This window comes from Microcaecilia unicolor, chromosome 4 (assembly GCF_901765095.1).
Source record: "Microcaecilia unicolor chromosome 4, aMicUni1.1, whole genome shotgun sequence".
Taxonomy (NCBI): Eukaryota; Metazoa; Chordata; class Amphibia; order Gymnophiona; family Siphonopidae; genus Microcaecilia; species Microcaecilia unicolor.
This window is the reverse complement of record NC_044034.1, coordinates 101,347,726-101,369,588: the sequence shown is the minus strand read 5'-3', so window position 1 is coordinate 101,369,588 and position 21,863 is coordinate 101,347,726. Positions and strand designations below refer to the sequence as shown.

The following is a 21,863-nucleotide window of genomic DNA, read 5'->3' as shown; positions in this document are numbered from 1 at the left end:
CCCTAATGCCTCAAGAATTACAGTGAGAGGTTTAGCTTTGTCCAGGTAAAGACTTGCCTGGGCAGTCTTCTTGAGAAGAGGCAAGGAAAGTAAAGAGTTGAGAGAGACAAAAAAAAAAAAGAAGAAGATGATGTGTGGGTGTAGTGCAAGAACAAAATGTGTATTTTTGTACTATATCTATTTCATGTCATATATTGCATATGATATACTGCAGTCACAATAACAATTTAATCAAAGTGATTTACATAGACCATTAAGATAAAATAACAATAAAATTCAAGATAAAGCTTACAGGAGAATTCAGTTTAGTCTGCAAAATACTCACTCTCAAAATGAATCCCAAAACAATTCCTAAACCAATACAAATAACCATAATTGCAAACGTTTGCTAAAATGAAGATAATTCATCTATTTTCACTGTTCAGAAGGCAAAGCGTTCCATAGTTTTCGGTCTTCTTTTTTTTTTTTGAGGGGGAAGGGAGGGGCTCCCAGCTCCATTGGAACTGGAGCTGATACTATGAACCTTCACGCACAACATTTACATATTCCCTTCCAGGTCACCTAGCGTAGGTATAGTGGTGACAGACCTTGACTGGGTTCTATACACCTGGAATGCTGCAGTCAGAAGACCTGCATCCAGCCTCTGGGTATTGCTCTTGCCTGATGATTGCCTCCACTGCCTCAGTATCATCCACAGATCTGACCAACCTAAGAAGCAGAAGACCTGACCTGGGAATTGAACCTGGCTGGTCCCTTTGCATGACAGTTCCAGTGAGCCAATTTTATCTTTAAAATGGAACGTGGGCAATATACTTCTTGCTGAGCAGCTTATCTTTGAAACCATTTATGATAACGAGAGCTTTGCGAATGCTCATCTTTCAACTGCCTGAAGAAGCTGGTAAAACTGCTACTCATACACTAAAGGAGAGTGCACAACACACTAAAGAGGAGCACAGTCTCCACCAAATAACAATCTGAGAAATGTTTTGAGTACATACTCCCATTTGGTTATGATGGCTCCATATGACTGATGACCCAAGTAGGGTGTTGTACACTCTTATTTTATTTACTTATTTTGCAGATTTTTAGCCTGTACAAATAGCTGTCCGCCGCCAGCCTTAAACCCAGAAATTCATTGCCAGACCATGTCCGAGGTCCAATATTGAATTTCTGGGTTTGCAGAGTTGACTAACACATAGCCTGTTACATACAATAATCAACTAAGGATTACCCCATAAAGATAGGACTCACTTTTATGTGGTCCTATTTATGTGGTTACCTTGGCCAGTTAAGTGCTGACTCCACCCCTAGAACACCCCCAAAATAGCCAGTTTTCAGTTTGGCACTAAACAGTTATTTTCAGCAGCACTAATTAGTTAAGTGCCACTGAAAATTAGCGGTTAACCACTGAACAGGCAATTTAATCAACCACGAGCTCTTTCTGGCCAGTTAAATCACATGAATATTGACCCCTAGGTGGGTAATGTCACTGTAGGGTTGGGTGAGCTCTTGGACTGCCAGTGGAAGCAGTGGATAACCCAACTCTGAGGCTGGTGGGCCCCTATTGGCAGGGCCGCCAAGAGACTGAGCCGGGCATGGGGCAAGACCGCTCCCATCCACCATCCCCCCCCAAGATCGCCCCTCCCCCCAATCGCCACTGCTGTCGCCTCCCTCTCCTGCTCCCAGGCTGTCAGCGCTGCAGTCCCCAGTCTCCACCTACCTTCCCTCAGCTCCCTTCTGTCTGCCATCCGTCCCCCTTCATTTAAAAAAAAAATCTCAAAATTGGCAGTGCAGCACCTTCTGTGTAAAAGCAGCAGATTGCCTCGGGTGGGCCTTCCCTCACTGTGTCCCGCCTTCGCGAAAATAGGAGGTTACATCAGAGAAGGGCGGGACACAGTGAAGGAAGGCCTGCCCGAGGCGATCTGCCACTTTCACACAGAAGGCACTGTGCTGCCGATTTCGAGATTTTTTTTAAATGCAGGGGACCGGGTGGCAGACAGAAGGGAGCTGAGGATAGGCATGTGGAGACTGGGGCCTGCGGCGCCGGCAGCCTGGGAGCAGGAGAGGGTGAGAGACCCCAGCGCCGGGCCTTCCTTGGGAGTCCTGGGCCTGGGGAATTTTGCCCCCCCTTTCCCCCCCTCTCGGCGGCCCTGCCTACTGGTAGTAGGTGAATCACAGCTTCCAATGCAGGCTGGAGGGTAGCTCTTAAAAGAGCTCTTGGGGGCAGACCTGGCAGAACCAGAGCCTGGAGCCGCAGGACTAGAACCTGAAGTGGCTCTGAAAAGAGTCCTTGGGGGCAGGCCCGATGGGAGTGGGACTTAGAGTGGCTCTGAAAAGAGCCCTTGGGGGCAGGCCTGGCAGAACCGGAATCTGGAGAGGCTCTGAAAGGAGCCCTTGGTGACAGGCTAAGCAGGACTGAGACCTGGGATGAGACAGAGAAAGACGTAGGCCAGGCTAGGCAGGAGAAGAGGCAAGGCAGGGTCAGAGACCAGGCAAGGGAGGGTTGGAGGCAAAGCAAGGCAGGGTCTAGGTAGGGACAGAGACAAGGCTAGGCAGGAGACAAGGCAAGGCAGGGTCTAGGATGGGTCAGAGACAAGGCAAGGCAGGGTCTAGGTAGAGTAGAAGACAAAGCTAGGCAGGAGACAAGGCAAGGCAGAATCTAGGCTGGGTCGGAGACAAGGCAAGGCAGGGTCTAGGCTAGGTTAGAGACAAGGTAAGTCAGGGTCTACGTAGGGTTGGAGGCGAGGCAAGGCAGGGTCTAGGCAGGGTTGGAGGCAAGGCTAGGTAGGGTCGGACACAAAGACAGGTAGGAGACAAGGCAAGGCAGAGTCTAGGCTAAGTTGGAGACATGGCAAGGCAGGATCTGGGCTGGGTTGGAGATAAGGCAATGCAGAATCTAGGTAGGGTCAGAAGCAAGGCAAGGCAGGGTCTAGGTAGGGTCAGAGACAAGGCTAGGCAGGGTTTAGACAGGGTTGGAGGCAAGGTAGTTTCTAGGCAGGGTGGGATGCGAGGCAAGGCAGGGTCTAGGTAGGGTCAGAAACAAGGCTAGGCAGGAGACAAGGCAAGGCAGAATCAAGGCTGGGTCAGAGATAAGGCAAGGCAGGGTCTAGGCTAGATCAGAGACAAGGTAGGGCAGGGTCTAGACTGGGTCAGAGACAAGGGAAGGCAGTGTAGGCAGGGTTAGAGACAAAGCTAGGCAGGAGAAAAGGCAGAGTCTAGGCTGGGTCAGAGACAAGGCAGGGTTGGAGGCAAGGCAGAGTCTAGATAGGGTTGAGACAAGGCTAGGCAGGGTCTAGGTAGGGTCAGAGACAAGGCTAGGCAGGGACTAGGTAGGGTCAGAAACAAGGCAAGGCAGGGTCTAGGTAGGGTCGGAGACAAGGCAAGGAAGGGTCTAGGCAGGGTTGGAGGCAAGGCAGGGTCTAGGTAGTTTTGGAGATAAGGCCTGGCAGGAGACAAGGCAAGACAGAGTGTAGGCTGGTTAGGAGACAAGATAAGGCAGGGTCTAGGCTGAAGACAGGAACACTTAGGCAGGACTCGCAGATGCACCAATACAAAAAAGATGACCTGTTGCAAAGGCAATGTCAGGAGAGCTCCAGACCTGTAAAATAGGCCTGCCAGGATGATGTCGGCAAGTGGCATCTTGAGTCCTCCCCACCACAGGCTCTTTAAATTATCTGCCAGTGCGTGCCTACGAAAGCCAGAATCCACCAACAGGGGAAGGGAGCAGATAAGTGCCCAATGGCACTGAAGGCACTGGCGCCAGCAGCCTGCTGTATCAGTAGACCAACCTAAGAGCCCTCCGTGGAGGTCATGGAACCTCTCCCCAACTCCTGCCGAGGCCCACAGGTGAGTCAGAATGTGGGGCACAGCTTGGGCCGTGACAAGTAACAATAAAAATGCTCATAAAAACACTTTCACAAAAGAATATACAGACATATTGCTCTACACCTTCACAAAAAATACTGCTCTTATCCTTCACAACATTTGCAGGAAAAAGTATGTCTTCAGTTATTTTCTAAAACGTATGTTCTTATGAATATGTCTCAAGATCTCAGGCAACTTGTTCCATAAGAGAGGCCCAGCAATTGATAAAACTACATGTTTAGTAACAGCAAAATGTAAATTTGAAAGAAAGGGCACCACAAGTTGTCTCTTACCCTCCAACCTAAGTGCACGGGAAGGAACACAAAGGCTTGTCCCGGATTCTATAAAGGTCACCCAAATTTGGGTGCAGATCCCAGATCTGTTCACAAACTAATTAGCTAATGAGCTGTTAAATGATTATTGTCATTAATTGGCACTAATTATGACTTACTTGCAGCTCTGTCTATGCGCTATTCTATAACACTGCTCACCTAAATTGTCTTGCATGCAATTGAAAAGGGGCGTGGCCAGGGGAGGGGCATGGGCAGGTCAGGAGCATTCTCAGAATGTTAGTTCAGTGTTACAAATTAGGGTCATTTATGTGCCCAACTGCCATTAGTTGTACATCAGCATTTACACCAGCTTTCAGTAGGTGTAAATCCTCCTACCCAAAATTGGGCATGGGCATTCACGCTAAGCGCTATTCAATAAGGGTTGCTTAGTGCTAAGCGACCTTTACAAAAGTGGCGCTTGGAGTGTTTCTTCCTGATGCCTAACTTTGTGTGCCATTTACAGAATTTCCCACTTACCCTCAGATTCTATGTAAGGCACTGAAATCGACGCAGATTCTATATCAATGCGCATAACTTAACAAGCTTAACAAGCTATTGAGTGCTGATAACAGCACTTAACAAGCAATAATGAGCTCTAATTGGTGTAAATGGATGCGTGTAGTTTTAGAGGCTGAAATATCAACTACGCTTATTCTATAGGCACCGATTATAGAATACTGTTAGTCGGCACTGATTTCAGCGCCAATATTTTTAGGCGCCATATATAGAATCTCCCCTTTAGTGCCTGAGTCAGATGAGAAGGTGCCATTCCAGCTAACACTTTACAAATCAGAAATAAAAATTTTAAACCAAGCTCTAAACATCACAGGAAACCAGTGTAGTGACATTTTTATTTTTCATGAGACTGGAATAAAGAGGGAAGCTAAAATTAACAGTGAGGTCAATTTTCAGCAACTGAGGTACTGGATTAATTTAAACGTTGGTGCCTGTGTATAATACATGTGTTCAGTGCTGCTATGTGTCAGTGGCGTACCAAGGGCAGGGCGGTGGGGGCGGTCCACCCCAGGAGCACGCTGCAAGGGGGTGCAGGGGGCAGCCGCTTGGCTGTCGCCTCTGCCAGTTCCCTGCTCCTTCTGACATTACTTCCTGTTCTGGGGCAGCTAACCGGCGGACCCAAAAGTCGCGCAACTGCTCCTTCCACCCACAGGAGGTAAGAGCAATGCACTGGGGGGGGGGGGGATGATTGCCGGGGGGGGGGGGGGGGGGGTGAAGATGATGTGCCAGTGGTGTATGCAGCAGCGATCCACCCTGGGTGACAGCCAACCTAGAAATGCCACTGCTACGTGTATAGCTAGCAGATGTAAATATAATGCTGTCATCGCTGCTGTCGCTATTAGTTTAGGTCTCTTATTGATCAGTTTTAAACTAAACGTATAGATAGTGGCTGAATATTGCCACAATCCAGATATTTTTTGTGATTTGCCTCCACTTTGCTTGCCCTCTAACCCTTGATTCTATAAATAAATAGCTTTTTAACAAGCAATTATTGGCACTAATTGGATTTAATTGGAACATACGTGCCTAAATTTAGGCATGGGATCTGCACCTAAAATTTACGCATGGCCCAAAAAAGGAAGCACAGAAATGGGAGGGTCATGGGCATTTTGTGGTGGATCGGGGATGCGGTTTTGAGTTACACACCTAATTGCAGAATATAGGTGCTCCGCACGTAAATTTAGGCATGGGCATTTACACCACATTTTTGTTGGTGCAAATGGCGGTGCCTAAATTTACGTGTGATCTCTCTGCTTAAGCATTATTCTATAAACCATCTCGAACTTTAGGTGTGGCTTATGGAATACCGCTTAAATGTTTTTTTTTTCCGGCACTGATTTTTTATTTAAAGTGCCATTTATAGAATTCACCCCAGATTGTATAGCATGAGGCTGGTTAGAGGCATTTTTGGTCCAGATCTTTCATACAATGATTGCAGATCCATGGATAAGAAAGCTATATGTTCACCAGCTGCCAGTGAATATATAACTTCCTTCAAATAGCAGCATGAATGTGTTTAGAACTGTCAGAGCATTCCTGAGGGCTGAGCTAGCAATGCAGCCACAAAGGATGCAAGGAGGGTGCAAACTGGTTCCCTGTCCATTGTCTCCTCTGCTTGACCAGGGTTCAGTGGGTAGGGCAGGGCTGTCACACAGGGTGCAATTCCAGCTCAGGATGCTCCTGTCTATTGTAAAAGATTAACCAACCAAACAACCCCCAAACATGTTTATCTAGAAGGCTATCAGGAGGAAGATGAGGAATTGCATTGGATTTTTGTTTTTGTTTTTGTCTGTGGATACATTAGGCACAAAAATAATGGGGATGGGACAAAGCAAAAAACGTGATGACTGTTTTGCTTTGTTTTGTTTATATGGTGGGATGGAAATGACTAACAATGATGCTAGAGCCAAACACAGAACCTAGGGCCCCTTTTACAAAGTGGCGGTAAGCCCAACTTGGGCTTACCACTTGCTAAAAAAGAAGTACTGCCGGGCTACTGCAGCAGCCCAGTGGTACTTCCCACCCCCCCAGCGTGCCATCATATCCGGTGCTACAGAAATATATTTATTTTTGTAGCGCCAGTGTGTATCTGGTGGTAATTGGGCAGTGCTTCACGCTGCCCAGTTACTGCCGGGTTAGCGCTGGAGCCCTTACTGCCACCTCAATAGGTGACGGTAAGGACTGTCTCTAAAAATGGCCGCGCGGTAAGTGCTTCACTTGCTGCATGGCCATTTCTTTAAAAAAAGAAAGAAAGACCTACCTTTTTCCAGCTGCTGTAAAAGGGGGCCTTGGTGTGCATCAAAAGCACACGTCGACACCAGCGCGTGCCCCATTTTGCCGCAGCTTTGTAAAAGGGGCCCATAATGAGCAAACCGGACTGTGCAGAATATTGATGACACCAATTGAAATTCACTTCTCATGAGACAGTTTACACACTCTGATCCTGTGTAATAAATAAAGAAATAAAGGAAGGAAAATCAGAACTAGACAACTGTAAGCTGGTCAGCTTAATATGAGTCCAGGGAAACACTAGAGACAGTTAGAAAGGAAAGTTGAGCTGGTTGCTCAACTGGCAGGGAAAGGAATGATTAGAAGAAGTAATTTGAGTTCAGGTATAACAGGTCTTTCCAGATCAACCGGGTTGAATTTTTCAGGACTGTTAGCAACAAACTTATTATGGGCAACAAGATTGACATGGTTCATCTGCATTTTGCTAAAAGTGTACATGTGGAGGTGTATTTTCAAAGCACTGCCACTGTGAATACATCTAAGTGCTTTGAATATGAGCCCCATGGTATCTCATGAACGGCTGATTTTCAAATGATGGCAAATAGGATTGGGAGATATTGTTTTTGAGTGGTGAAAGGAAAGGAGAGGTTCCACTTATAATAACATGAAAATTGTGGTGCTTAAGAGGCTGATAATTAGACCACTACTATTTTAATATGTTTGCTAAGGATCTGGATGAAGTAGTCATCAGCAATGGTGCTATTTTTGCAGCTGACACTGAATAACTCTTCCTCTCTAGGATTCTCTTCCTCTCTTCGATTCCCTAATGTGTCTGTACACATGAACCTTATTCTGCCACAACATTACTGTATTTGTTCATACCGGAATTGGCGAACGCCTTTACGGTACTATGTAAGTCACATTGAGCCTGCAAATAGGTGGGAAAATGTGGGATACAAATGTAACAAATAAAAATAAATAAATGTCATATAAATACACTGCAGGATTCTCTGATCCTACTGACGGATTGGGCTACCCTAGTCAAATGAGTAGAAAAATGACAATAGAAATCATAGGAACCAACTTTTCAGAAGAATTGTGAGTGCTAAACCCATCTCGTTACCCCTCTTTGCACAATATTGAGGGTGCTCTAGCACCCACAGAGCTGGCACCTATGAGAGCGATGCACTTGGAGTGCAAGGATAAGAATGTGCAATGTACATCTAACAGGATCATATCCCGCTGTTTGTTTTTCTTATGAACTGCTGGTACTGCATCAGTTCAGAACAATATCTGCTATACTAGTCTTCTATTTTAAAAACTGCTACTGCTGTATATCTCCACATTACGTACTAGCTTTTTGTATATACTGAGCAAATGTGTATTCTGGTTTCAGCTGTTTTAAGTCCAGTAGGTGAAATTGTTTACATTTCACCACTAACTGATTGCTTCTTAATTCATTTTCTTATTATTTATTGATGGTTTATTATTATATATGTTTATATTATGTGGTCTATATATTATTTATATAGCCTTTTGATTTTATGAATTTTATATATGTGTATTTTACAGTTGGTATATCAAGCCCCTGATGCAGTCCTTTAGGAGGGCGAAATGCGGCTGTGTCCGGCTTATACATACAAGATTTTGTGGTGAATACATTTTTTTAATGAAAGCTTTTTGACGATTTGCCTCATTTTTACTCCCTGCTGGATCTTGTGAGTCGCCTGCCAGAAGCGGAGCCAGGTTGACGGCGAGGGGGGAGCGAAAGCGGACTTCTGCTGGCGCACATTTTCAGTGCAATACGAGAAAATGTGCCGACAGAACTCCATTTGGGGGAGCGGCTGCTCTCCTGGTGCCCACTGTCGCCTGCCTACTTGTTTCCGTGGACAATCCTAACTGGGTGAGTGCAGTTTCGCATTCCTTGTCTATGTAAGTGGCACTGTAATTGGCAATTATGCACAGAATGCACTACACGCTTTTCTATAAGGGGGCACGTAAGTTATAGTGTGTAACTGCAATGGGGCATATACTGAGGCAGCTGAGTAGTAGTACTACTAGTAGTAGTAGTAGCAGGAGTCCTCCAACTGCGGGGGATGATGCTTCCATTGCTAGGGACAGGCAGGTTCCTGGAGTCCTGCAGAGCTTGCCTATCCCTCACTATTGAAAATGTGATAGTGAAACAGCACCTCCCAGTGGCAGGAGCGTAGATAGAGGACTCCCGCTCAGCTTAGAGGGAACAGGAGTGGGCAGAGCATGGGCCATAGACCTGGCACAAGTGGGCGTGCCTAAATGTAGGCACGCCATTGTTGCCTTGGGTAGTATTCTATAATGGAATCTTGGCACGCGGCATTGAGGTGCTTAACTTGAGGTGCCCACTTATAGAATGGCCCCCAATGTGTCGACCTGAACCAGGAAAAAATCCTAGCTAGCTGTCTAAGTAATGGAGGGTTTTGGACAAGCAAAGGACAGACTGCACTGTTCTGCTGTCCCTCATGCATTTTTGGACCCCAGTCACCAGGCTGCATTTAGATGCTCAGATTTAGGGATCTACCCTCAAAAAACTGAAGCAGTGCTAACCCATTGTGTAAATCTCAGCACGTAAATTAGGCGCGGATCCCCGATATTCAGTAACACTGCACACAACTTTAGTGAATACCCTGACCCACTCATACCACTCCCATGGCCATGCCTCCTTTTGAGTTGTGCACTAAAAGATTTGCATGCAGATCTTTCTAGAATAGAGCTTACAACTCAGATCCAATTTGCAAGACTATCTGATTACATTAATATTGGATTCTATTTTAATTATTTAATCATTACTTAATATTTTTTGAAAGTTTTTTAAATTAACTTTGCAATTCAAAAAATATTTAAAAATGATTAAATAATTAAAATAGAACATAATATTAGTATAATCAGATAGTCTTGCAAATTGGATCTGAGATGGATGTTCTTAACAGCAAGATATCAGCCATAAGAGTTTTCAATAGAATAGAGCTTAGCAAGATGTGCATGCAAATCCAAATTGTTGCCAATTAACGCCAATAATTGGTTGTAAGCGCCCGACTGTTGCCAATTAATACTTAATTACTCAGTTAAGCTGCACACGCAACTTGGGTGTGCAAATTTTGACAGCATATATAGTATCCGTGGGAATGGATGCAACTCTATAAAGACTGCTAAAGGTTAGGCACCAAAAACCTGAACGCTAAGCTAGTATTCTATGATGGAAAATTTGCATTCCAAATCCATTATCGAATATTAGCGTATGTCATTAGGTATGTGCTAACATTTAGGTGCACCCGCTTACGCCATGTTAATAGCGGGTGTAAATGCATACACCTAAATGTGGTATCCTGCACACGTGGCTGACCAGATTCTATAAGTTGCGTGCATCAGGGGCGTAGCCAGACAGCAGATTTTGGGTGGGCCTAGGCAAGAAGTGGGTGGGCACCAAGTGTTCTTCCTCCCCCACACACACCAAAAAAAGATCTCAGCTGGCGGGAAAATGCTTCCTTCCACCTTAGCAGTCTGCAGTAGGCATGCACTGAAAATGGAGCATGTGCAGGTGCCAGTATTGTGGAAAGCAGCGTTGTTGTTACCATCGGGGACGTCTTCAGCTTGCGGAGCTTGGGATCCCCAACAGCTACCGCTAAACATGTGCTACTGTTGGGTGGGCCTGAGCCCTAACTAGGTGGGCCTCGGCCCACCCAGACCCACCTGTGGCTACGCCACTGGCGTGCGTTGTTTGGGAACACATCCGTGGGCCTCTCACGCCCCTTCCACATGAACCCTCACCCCTGCAGTTCTGCACTAGAGCGCCTGTTACTAAGCTATGGTAAAACGTGGTCTGTAGTAGTTTGGATGCATGAAATTGGCATGTGCTGAGCCATTTTTTTTAAACGTGGCTGGAAAAAAAGCTTTTTAAAATGGCGGGCAGTAAATGGCTGTACACTAAAATTAAAAGTAGCGTGCATCTATTTACTGCCTGAGGCCTTACCGCCACCCATTGACCTAGTGGTGAGGGCTTACACACTACTCGTGCGGTAATCATGCAGCACGTGCCGGTGGAGCTGTGCTGCCAATTACCACCGGGAACGCCCCTGCGATAGAAAATAGAATAATATCATCTTCCATGGGAAACAGAGCGTGCCAACTTCAAAATTACTGCTGGGTGCCCGCGCTACCCCGGCGGTAGTGTCGATTTGGCACATTAGCTCTACTGCTGCTTATTGAAAGGGCATCTAAACACAAGTTACAGAAAAGTGCTTAAGTGCACTTTTGCACATACTTGCCGTTTCACCCCCATTTTGGTGTATAAATGTCATTGTAGTCCAGAAGTTATTTATTTACTGTCTCTTTGAAGAAATTCACTCAGGATGGTGTACAGCAAGAATAAGTCAAACATAGGCAATGGACAATTGCAGCAGTACAAATATTCAAATAATGATAAGTTATGCATCTAACTGGTTCCTACCTTTTGGTGCTCTATATAGAGCAAGAGGGATTCCATATTCTGAAGGGGCAGAAACAGGGGCGTAGCCAGACCTCACAGTGGGAGGGGGCCAGAGCCCGACGTTGGGGGCACATTTTGAGTGCCGCCCCGTCACCCCCGCCACACCTAGCCCCCCACCGCCTCACCTCCTTGCCTGCTTTCCCTCACCGCCTCGTTGCTCCCCCCCCCGCAAAAACAAATACCAGCCCTCACCAGCCGAAGCCTTCTTCAGCGCCGGTCTCCAGCGCAGCCGCGTTCGCTGCCCTGCTCTTCTTTCTTCTTGCTCCTCCTGTAAAGGAGCGTCAGCGTGCACAGGAGGAGCAAGAAGAAAGAAGAGCAGGGCAGCGAACGCGGCTGCGCCGGAGACCGGCCCTGAAGAAGGCTTCAGCTGGCGGGGGTTGGGGACCCCCGCCAGCCAAACCAGGGGCCCGGATGAATTTTGCGGGGGCCCAGGCCCCCGTAGCTATGCCACTGGGCAGAAGGAGGGCAAAGAGGGAATAGCAGCCAGTACTTATATTCGGCGCCTCTGGCTATGCCTATTGCAGCGTCAATATACCTATTCATATACATGCCGTGTCTTTAAATGAAGCTGCTTGCCGCCACCACTGAAATTACCCCCAGTAATACATTTGGGTTCTCAACCCAGTCCTGGGAGCACACGCAGCCAGTTGGGTTTTCAGGATATCCACAATAACTATGCAAGAGATAGATTTGCATATCAAGAAGGCAGTACATGCAGATCTTTCTCATGCTATGCATAATGGATAGCCTAAAAATCCGACAGGCTGGATGTGCCCTGAGGACTAGGTTCAGAATCACTGCCTTAAATAATTGCTTTGCCTGTTTCTACTGGTGCTGGCTCTGTCGAAAAGGATTCCAAAAGCTTGGAAAAGGGCTAACATGGGTAGGGAATATAGACGCTTATATCTGCAGTTCTTCCACCTTCCACCTCCACACTCGTCCTTCCCTACACCCCTTCCCGTGCACTCCGCTCCATGGATAAATCCTTCTTATCTGTTCCCTTCTCCACTACTGCCAACTCCAGACTTCGCGCCTTCTATCTCGCTGCACCCTACGCCTGGAATAAACTTCCTGAGCCCCTACGTCTTGCCCCATCCTTGGCCACCTTTAAATCTAGACTGAAAACCCACCTCTTTAACATTGCTTTTGACTCGTAACCACTTGTAACCACTCGCCTCCACCTACCCTCCTCTCTTCCTTCCCGTTCACATTAATTGATTTGATTTGCTTACTTTATTTATTTTTTGTCTATTAGATTGTAAGCTCTTTGAGCAGGGACTGTCTTTCTTCTATGTTTGTACAGCGCTGCGTATGCCTTGTAGCGCTATAGAAATGCTAAATAGTAGTAGTAGTAGTAAAAATTAAACTTGTTGCATGTCTAAATACTCTCTAAAGGGAGCAGAGGAGAAAAAAAATGCCCAGAACTGTCCAAGCGCATTAAATTTGGCTGATTAGCTCCTAGCAGTTTTTAAAAGAGACCCATAGTGATCTATTTACTTGGTGGGTCTGCTTCCCCAGTCATTTCTCCGATTCAGTGAAAGGGTGTCTGGAAAACCGCCTTTCAGCTTTGCCAAGTTCTGTTTTCACTTTTTTCCCTCCGTATGCTCATTTCAGTCTCCTTCTAGCTGCGAATGTAATTTTTGCAGTGAGTGGGCGGCCCTGCTGCTTTTAGCATATGTTGGGGAATTGCACAGAGATGGGGCAATGTAGAAAAAGACATGAATGACGGGCAGGTTTATCAGAGGGGACAGCTACGTTAACACGCCCTGTAGTGATCCTGTATTTACTGATCTTCTTACCTCCTCTCAACAACAAACGTTTGACTGTTCCCTCAAGCGAAAGGAAATTGGATTGCAACACCCTTAAAGAAAAGAACTGGTCCCTCAACTTTATGAAAAGATGGAATCTTTTTCCACAGCTGCACGAATATGCTCAAAGCAAGACTGGCTTGTTCTTGGGGAAAAAAACCCAAGAAATTCACACATTTTAATAAATTAACATTCATATTTTGCTTGACCATCAACTCAGGGCAGACTACAATCTGTTATCATATATCATACAATACCAGCTCACTCTATACAACCTGAAACTAACCAGTTAAAACATTTTAAACAGCCAGGTTTTCAGCACACTGATATCATTTACCTCTAGTGGGTAAGAAATAGAAATAAATCAAAACAGAGAAAAGAAAAAATGATACCCTTTTTATTGGACTAACTTAATACATCTTTGATTAGCTTTTGAAGGTAATTTTTCTTCTTCAGATTGAAAAAGAAGGGTTATCTTTGAAAGCGAATCGAAACTGTGGAGGACTAGTCTAGTGGTTAGTGCAGGGACTTTGATTGTGGGGAACTGGGTTCAATTCCCACTGCAGCTCTTTGTGACTCTGGGCAATTTATTTAACCCTCCATTGCTCCAGGTACAAATAAGTACCTGTACATAATATATAAACCACAGAAAGGTAGGATATCAAGTCCCGTTCCCTTCCCCCACTTTCAAAGTGGACTAACACAGCTACAACACAACTGGTGGGGAAAGGCTGCTTCAGAAACCTGTCTTGATTTCCATATATGGGGCGAGGAAGGATCATTTTTCACTGCTCTGTTGAATTGGCTATAGATGTAGCATGATTCTTCAGCTTCCTTTAAATTAGGTTCCCATATAATGGACCCTATGCACTGACTAGTTCCTCAAAGACACAATGGGGCAATTCTATAAAGTGTGCCAAACATTGGGCACCAAACACAAATTCTATAATTTATTTATTTTAGTTATTTGGATTTATTTGCCGCCTTTTTGAAGGAATTCACTCAAGGCGGTGTACAATAAGATGGAATCTGTGCCCAGATTCCATTATAGAACACTAGCGTAAAATTGCATTTACATGCCAACATCTAGGTACCAGGGGCGTAGCCAGACTGGCAGGAGGGGGGTCCAGAGCCCGCGGTGAGGGGGCACATTTTAGCCCCCCCCGGCACCACCAACCCCCCCACCATTGCCGCCACCACCAACTTTGACACCCCCCACCGACGACTCTCTCGACTCCCCCTTTCGCCGCCAACCTTTCCCTGCCGTCACCTACCTTTGCTGGCAGGGGACCCTGACCCCCGCCAGCCGAGGTCCTATTCTTCCTTCATTCTGTTTCTGAGTCTGACGTCCTGCAGGACGGGTGATTGGAGGTATGGGTAGGGCTGATCATGTAACCCCACAACTTAAGCTTCATTAGTTTCCTGTTGTTTGGTGTATTAAGTTTAAAATTTGAATGATGCCTTGTTGGCCATTGTGTAAAATTTGAAAATGTATTGTCCTTCAAGAGATTTGAGGTCACAAGGTAAATGTTTTTTGGATGTTCCCTCTATTCAGCAGGTCCGTCTGGAGGAAGATTTTCCCGTATATTCTTTGTAGTTGGGCCAACTATATGGAACACTCTTCCTCTGTAAATGCATCAAATTACCTCATTATTAATGTTTAAAAAGCAGTTAAAAGACTTACCTGTTTTGTGAGGCATTTCATTGAATAATTGAAGACACTTATTTAAAGAACAGAGTATATTTGAGTTTTTATGAGTGTAAGTTGTAACCTGCTTAGAAGTACTGGATAAGTGGGATATACATTTGATAAATAAATAAGAACACCGCTTTATTAAAATCACATAAAAGACCTGACGTGGCCCTGTTTCACCCTATGTTTATGCATATATATTTTAGTTGACCCCTGATGCAGCCTTTTGGTAGGGTGAAATGTGGCCTTGTCTGGTCTTTTATGTAAGTTTAATAAAGCGATGTTCTTATACACTCCTGGTGATCTGCTGTTGTTTCTACACATTGGCACATAATGACACTATTCTTTAATATGATTGTGTAATTGTGGGAGATGCCCATACTCCACCCATGTGAATGTCCCTTTGCAATTACGCACAGTGCAAGTTGGGCGCTAAGATATAGAATACCGCTTATCACCTAACTAGCACTTACGTGCAAATCTGTAACATACATGTGTGTTAGCACTAGTAATCTGAGGGGTCCTTTTACAAAGGTGCGCTGAAAAGTGGCTTGCGGTAGTGTAGGCATGGGTTTTGGGTGCATGCAGAATTATTTTTCAGCATGCCTGTAAAAAAGGCCTTTTTCCCGAAAATGGACACGCGGCAAAATCAAAATTGTCACGCATCCATTTTGGGTCTCTGACCTAACCACCAGCCATAGACCTAGTGGTAAAGAATTTAGGCGGTAAGGACCTAGGCACGTCAGATGCCACTTGGCACACGTCTGCTATGCGCGTCCGAAAAGAAAAATTATTTTTCAGACGCGCGTAGCGGACGAACGCCAAAAATGAAATTACTGCAAGAGCCACGTTGGGTGCGCTTAGGCGCCTAAGCTGCTTAGTGAAAGGGGCTCTGAGTGTGCGGACTTCCTTTGATGGACACCTGAATCATCTTCCCACTTATTAGGCTTTTGATGTTAGAGAATGTTAAATTTGACATGCTCAGAGCTGACCAGAAGTGCCTGGTTGTAGGGCAGGATTAAGACATAGGCAAACTAGGCACATGCCTAGGGCCCAAATTTCTTTTAGGAGGGACTCTTTCTGAAGTCAGCCACTGGCAGAAAGAAAAGTGTGTGTGGTGGGAAGGGGAAAGTAGAAGGGAGAGATGGAGAAAGCCCAAAGCCACCACAGCCCATTACTTTTTCTCTGTTCTCACCACCCTTATGTGTTGTCCTCCAATCGACAGGAAGAGTAGGCAAGCAGGACTTCTTACCTACTGCTTCCTCCTTTCCCAGTTTTCCTCTGCAATCAGAAGCATGTGGGACCTTGTTTGTGAGATTTTTTAACATGCGAAGACTCATTACATGTGGTTTTCGAGAAAGCAAAGATCCCTTACTTTTACACCTCGTTTAGAGGGTATTGCTTTAATGGAAAAATCAGAGGTGAAGAATTTAGGAATTTGGTTAGATAAGGATTTAAAATTTTCTAAACAAATTTCATGCATGGTTCAATCCACATTTGCTAGTTTACATCTGTTGTATAGGGTACGTCCATTTCTTGATGGAAAAGATCTTAATACATGCGTATGTGACCTCAAGGGTTGATTTTTGCAATAGTTTATACTGTGATCTGCCAAAATATCAACTAAGAAAACTTTAATTGGTACAAAGCATGTCCGCTTGCTTATTAAAAAGTTAAAAATCTACTTTTGGCAGAATTGCACTGGCTACCTATAGTCAGGGGTGTGCTGGTAAATTTTTAACAACAGGCTCTTTCTCCGGACATAGCCAGCTCTGCAGTTGGAAGGGCCAGGGGCGGCCGGGAGGGGGGGGGGGGGAGCAACACTTGCCTCTCTCTCCTCCCTCCCTTCGTGTGGGCACGCTAGGCATACCTTTGCTGGCAGCCAATAAATGGTTTGCCACCACTCCCAACGTCTTGCTCTGAGCAGCATGCTGGAACTTCTCTCACATGCTCAAGAAGTCCCAGCCTGCTGCCCAGAGCTGGAAACAAGGAGCGGGGAGCAGCAGTAGTCTATTTACTTGGCTGACAGGGCTCAGCATCCCCACCAGCAAAGTAAAAGAGAATTCAGCAGGGGGCCCAAGCCCACATTTTGGGAGCCAGTTGTTAAAGTAGCCATGGAGGGCCCTACTTTAACAACCGGCTCCCAAAATTCTTAAAAACTTAACAACCGGCTCTTGCGAGCCTGTGAGAGCCTGCTCCAGCACACCACTGCCTATAGTGCAGTGTATTTGTTTTAAATTATTAAGCTTGGCATTTAACGCACTATGGTCAAGGGGTCCAGTACATGTATCGGACCTACTAAAGCAGTATAAACCTGTCAGGCACCTTAAGTCTGCTTCCCAGGGTTTTCTGGAAAGACCAAGGGCCTAAACTCTAGAATGAGCTACCTTTAGAAACTTCATCAAATCCATTGTTATGCAAGATGTAAAAGATCTTTAAAAGCATGGTTTTTAAAGAAATATATTATTGAGCCGGATAATGAGTTACAGGAAGTGGTTGATGATTCATATTTTATGTGATATTATTTTACTTTGTAATTCACTTCAAGCTTTAGTTAAAAAAAATTATGTTATGATGTGTGGACCAATGTGCTTATTTGCAAAGGGCCCACCAAGTGATTAATCCTACCCTACCTAGCTGCTGGCTCCAATCCCCCAGGGCTGGTACAAGGGTATCAGCTAACCTAGGCAAACTCTCAGCCTTGCTGCCCCCCCTTCTCAACAAACACAATCACTTCAACACCACCCTTCACAGAATAATTAGGATAAATGAGCTATTTGAAAACAGCCCACCTTCCCTGCTGGTAAAAATACATTTTGTTTCTTCAGGTTTGTGTGTGCTTATCAGGAACTATTGTTTTACATTGACTGCAGGTGCTCTTTGGTGCCCCCCAGAATCTACTTCCCTAGGCAACTTGCCTAGTCCTGCCTAATGATTGAGCTAGCCCTACAAATCCCCCCCCCCCCCCATGCAGCTACTGAAAGATTCCCTAAAACTCAAAGCCCAAAGAGAGTGTGTTGGATTGGGAGAGAGAATGGCTTGGGGAGGGGGGAGAGACAGAGAGAGTGAGTGGGGGGGGGGGGGGGGGGGGGGGGAAGATATAGGCTGTGGGACGGGGAAAGAGAATGTGTGTTGGGGGACATGAAGGCTTAGGGAAAGACAGTATAGGGGAGTATACAAGTTGCTCTAAATGTGCCTGAGCAGCTGGGATGATTGTATCAAGTTCAATTTATTTTGATGTAATGGTACCTCAAATCAAAACAAATCGTGTAAGCGGTTTACAAAGTCAAGATAATTTAAGAGGAGGTTCAGACAAAACAAACAAATTAAGACAAAACAACAAATACAAGCAAAACAAAGAAAGGTAGAAGAGTTACAATTTTTTTGGCAAATAAATGGGTAAGGGAAGAGATTAAAAAACACAAAAGTATCATGCTGCTGTCAACAAAAGAGCACAAGAGTGGCGGATTAAACTTGAGGAAAGGCCAAAGTAAAGAAATAGCTTCTAAAGGTGCTTTCAGATTTCTGAAAGGAAAGTTTCAGCCATGATGGAAAGTAGGAGACCTTTCCAAACTGTTAGGACAATGACACTGAAATAAGAGCTCCTGATACTGTTGAGCCGAGTTATAATGATAGGAGAAAGGACCGGCTCAAGGGTATCTGATGCTCTAGGCAAACCTTCAGCTATGTGCCTATCTGCACCCCCCCCCCCCCCACTAAGAGACAGCTTGCAGCTCAAGGCCCTCCCCCAACATGGTATTCAGCATCCCTCTCTTTCCCCACTTCCCTCCCCTTCATGATTTCCATGGGTGTCTCTCATTTCCCCCCATCCGCCCCCCTCTATACCTTTGAAAGCCTTCATTTCTTTTCCAGTAGTGAGCAGCAATTCATACCTGCTGCACACTCCAGCCCTGACCTGTGGTCCTGCCTATGTGGAAACAGGAAGTTGCATCAGAGGGAAGGCTCAAGGCCAGTGCAAGCAGCAGGTATGAGTCACTGCTCGCTGCTGGCAAAGAAATGAAGACTTTAAAAGGTACGGTGGGGGGAGGGGGGAGTTGAGATGCCAGAACACCTACAGGAGCGGGGAGGAAGAAATGCCATGAGTCTTCAGCTGGTGAGGCCAAGGGGTTCCCTGCCAGCCACATTAGAGATGCATCACTGCTGGGTGGGCCTGAGCCCACCTGTGGCTAAGCCACTGTTATGAACTGCACATAGGATGGTCCCTTTTAGTCCAGGATTAGAAGGGCTGATTAACTGCTTGCTTAAAGAGGAAAGATATGCTTTCATTTAAGACAAATTCCTTCAGACAGTTGCCATCCTTACTGATGATATATAATAAACCATGGTAAATTATTAGATAAGAATCTACTATGCACAGAAGACAATTTGAACATTCCTGTAAGTTTGGGAATTTTGCCAAAGAATTGTGGTTGCTGTGTTAGTCCTCTGGGATATGTGGAAATAAGGATCTGCGAACAAGTTGCAGGTGATACCTTTTATTGGACTAACTTAATACATCTGTGACGATAAGCTTTTATGAATTATCTCCAGTAAATACAATGTAGTTACAATGAGATTAAATAGTGCAGAATTATCTAGGTTTTGAGCTGTCTGTATATATCATTACAGCTCAGTAAAAGAAAGGGGGAGGGGTGGTTTCACAGAGGTGATGAGACGGTAACACTCTACAGTAGGCAGTCTATATCTTTTAATGGGTGTGAATGCAAATGTCCCTATTAAGTCCTTTTTGCATTTGTTTCAAAGTTATGTTCTCTATTTCTTTGACCCGCTTTGCTTGTGAAGTCCTTAAGGGAGTGATCTTGCTTTAGCTCCTCAGCCGTCCTTCTGCATTTTTGCTGTAATATGTTATGTTTATGAAGACTGATTCTGGTTCTGAAGTTTTTAGCTTATTTCACAGATGTAGCATCCTTTTTCGTGTTGTCTGCGCTGGATCATGCACATTACATTACATTCACAAAGAGGCATGAACCTTTTATTTGGAATGCCTTTCCCATATGGGCAGTTGTGATGTGTATTGGCACAACTTGCAGTGTTTTGTGTCAGAGATGTAACAAAGTGTGTATGTGTGTGTGTGTCTGTGTGAAAGAGAGTGTGAAAGGGTAGGGTCAAAATGAAGAGACAGCATTATAATTGTACATAGCACAGCACAAATATTTGAGGCAGTTCTTGCCTTATCTCCCCTGCCGCCACCTCCATACCCAACGATTCGTTCCTTGTCTTCCATCCCCTCTGTGTCCCGTGTGTGTGTGTGTGTGTGTGAGAGAGAGAGAGTGAGAGAGAGGTGCTAGCAGTCCCTGTGATAGTGGCAGGTCAGTTGCTCATTATAGCCAGTTAAGAGTGAGAGTGTGTGTGTATGTGCTGGTTTTTTCCCTTCCCTCCTATGCCCTCCGTGTCCGTTGTTTGTGTGGAAAGCAGAGATCTATATGGTCCTTTTAGCGTTGCTGTTGATGTCGCGTAGCAACTGTGTGCTGCTGGTTTTCATTGTTTTGCGATATGTCATGTCACGTTCCGTCGCTTAGTAACGGGTTCGCGATGCGATTGGTTGAGTGTCATTGGTCCGCCCTTGACGTCATGACGTTTGATGCAGGGGCGGGGCCAACACTCATGGGTGAATTCCAGGTTTCACCACCATGCATTTAGAATGTTGGGACTTGTGGAGGCTTCAGAACGTTGGAGGTGCGTTTTATATAGAGAGATGCTTGGTAAAGTACTCACATGAGGGCCTAAATGTGATAGAAAGCACTGATAGTTCTGAATTCTAAGATGTCATTTGAATGAATTCAAGGGAAGGTGAAAGCAGGGCCAGCTTAACCAATGGACTAGGTGAGGCTCTGGCCCAGTTTGCTGGCGGTTAAGGATGTCAAAATACCCAGCCTCTAATCTTACCTGGTCTACAGGTTAAGCCTTTTTTTCCCTCCCCCTCCCAGCGGGGCCAGCACTGCTCCCTCATCTCTGTCACTTCCCCCCCCCCCCCCCTTAGTCCTGTAAAGTTTACCTGGATTGCCGACAGTGGCAGCACTAGCAACAGCCCCTGGGTCCTTTCTCCTCTGATGCAATTTCCTGATGTCTTGCTGCTGTCGCTGGCGAGCAATGCAAATTTTACAGGATTGCGGGGGGGGGGGGGGGTGAGAGAGGTGAGGGAGAAGGGCCAGACCTGCAGAGAGGGGAACAGAGGAGGGGGAAAGAGAGAGAGAGAGATGCTGGCCCAAGGGAGGGAGAGATGCCAAACCCAAGGGGGAAGCAACCAGAAGTGATCCGATGAGAGGGGCACTACCAAAAACAAGTTGGCTCAGGATGCAACTTTTCCTTGAACCAGCCCTGGGTGAAAGCTAAAAATTGCCCTAATTTCTAGATTCTAAGTAACTTGTTTTCTTTCAATACTGTCAGTATTATTATTATTACTATTATTTTTGCTACAGTTCAGTGGTTCCCAACTCTGGTCCTGGAGGCACCCCAGCCAAGTCAGGTTTTCAGGATATCCGCAATGAATATTCATGAGAGAGATTTGTTGTGGATATTCTGAAAACCTGACTGGTTGGGGTGCCTCCAGGACCAGGTTCGGGAACCAGTGCATTGCTAATGTCCTTAAAAGGTTGTCACCAGCTATATGAAATAATAGCGAATGACTGGAATGGGGTGGTCTAGTCTGAAATAGTGCATGTTCCAGCTATTCATATTTCCATATGTAGATTTAGAAGGTCGTTAGTTTAGAAAGCTACCTGAATGTTGATAAATTCAGCAAGTGCAGCTGCAGCCTTGTCCCACTTTCGCCTGTTGCCTTTCTCCAGCAATGGCTGTGTAACGAAAAAAAGCCACAAGCAGGCTGTTTCGCAAAACAACCAGGAAAAGAAAAGGTTGTGCACTGGGGTTTTGAATTCGCT

At 45.5% G+C, this 21,863-nt stretch overlaps 1 protein-coding gene across 1 annotated transcript in view; it reads left to right on the top strand.

Moving 5' to 3' along the window:
- Positions 1–21,863, top strand: part of DGKH (diacylglycerol kinase eta) — a 676,008-nt gene that overhangs the window by 6,968 nt on the left and 647,177 nt on the right.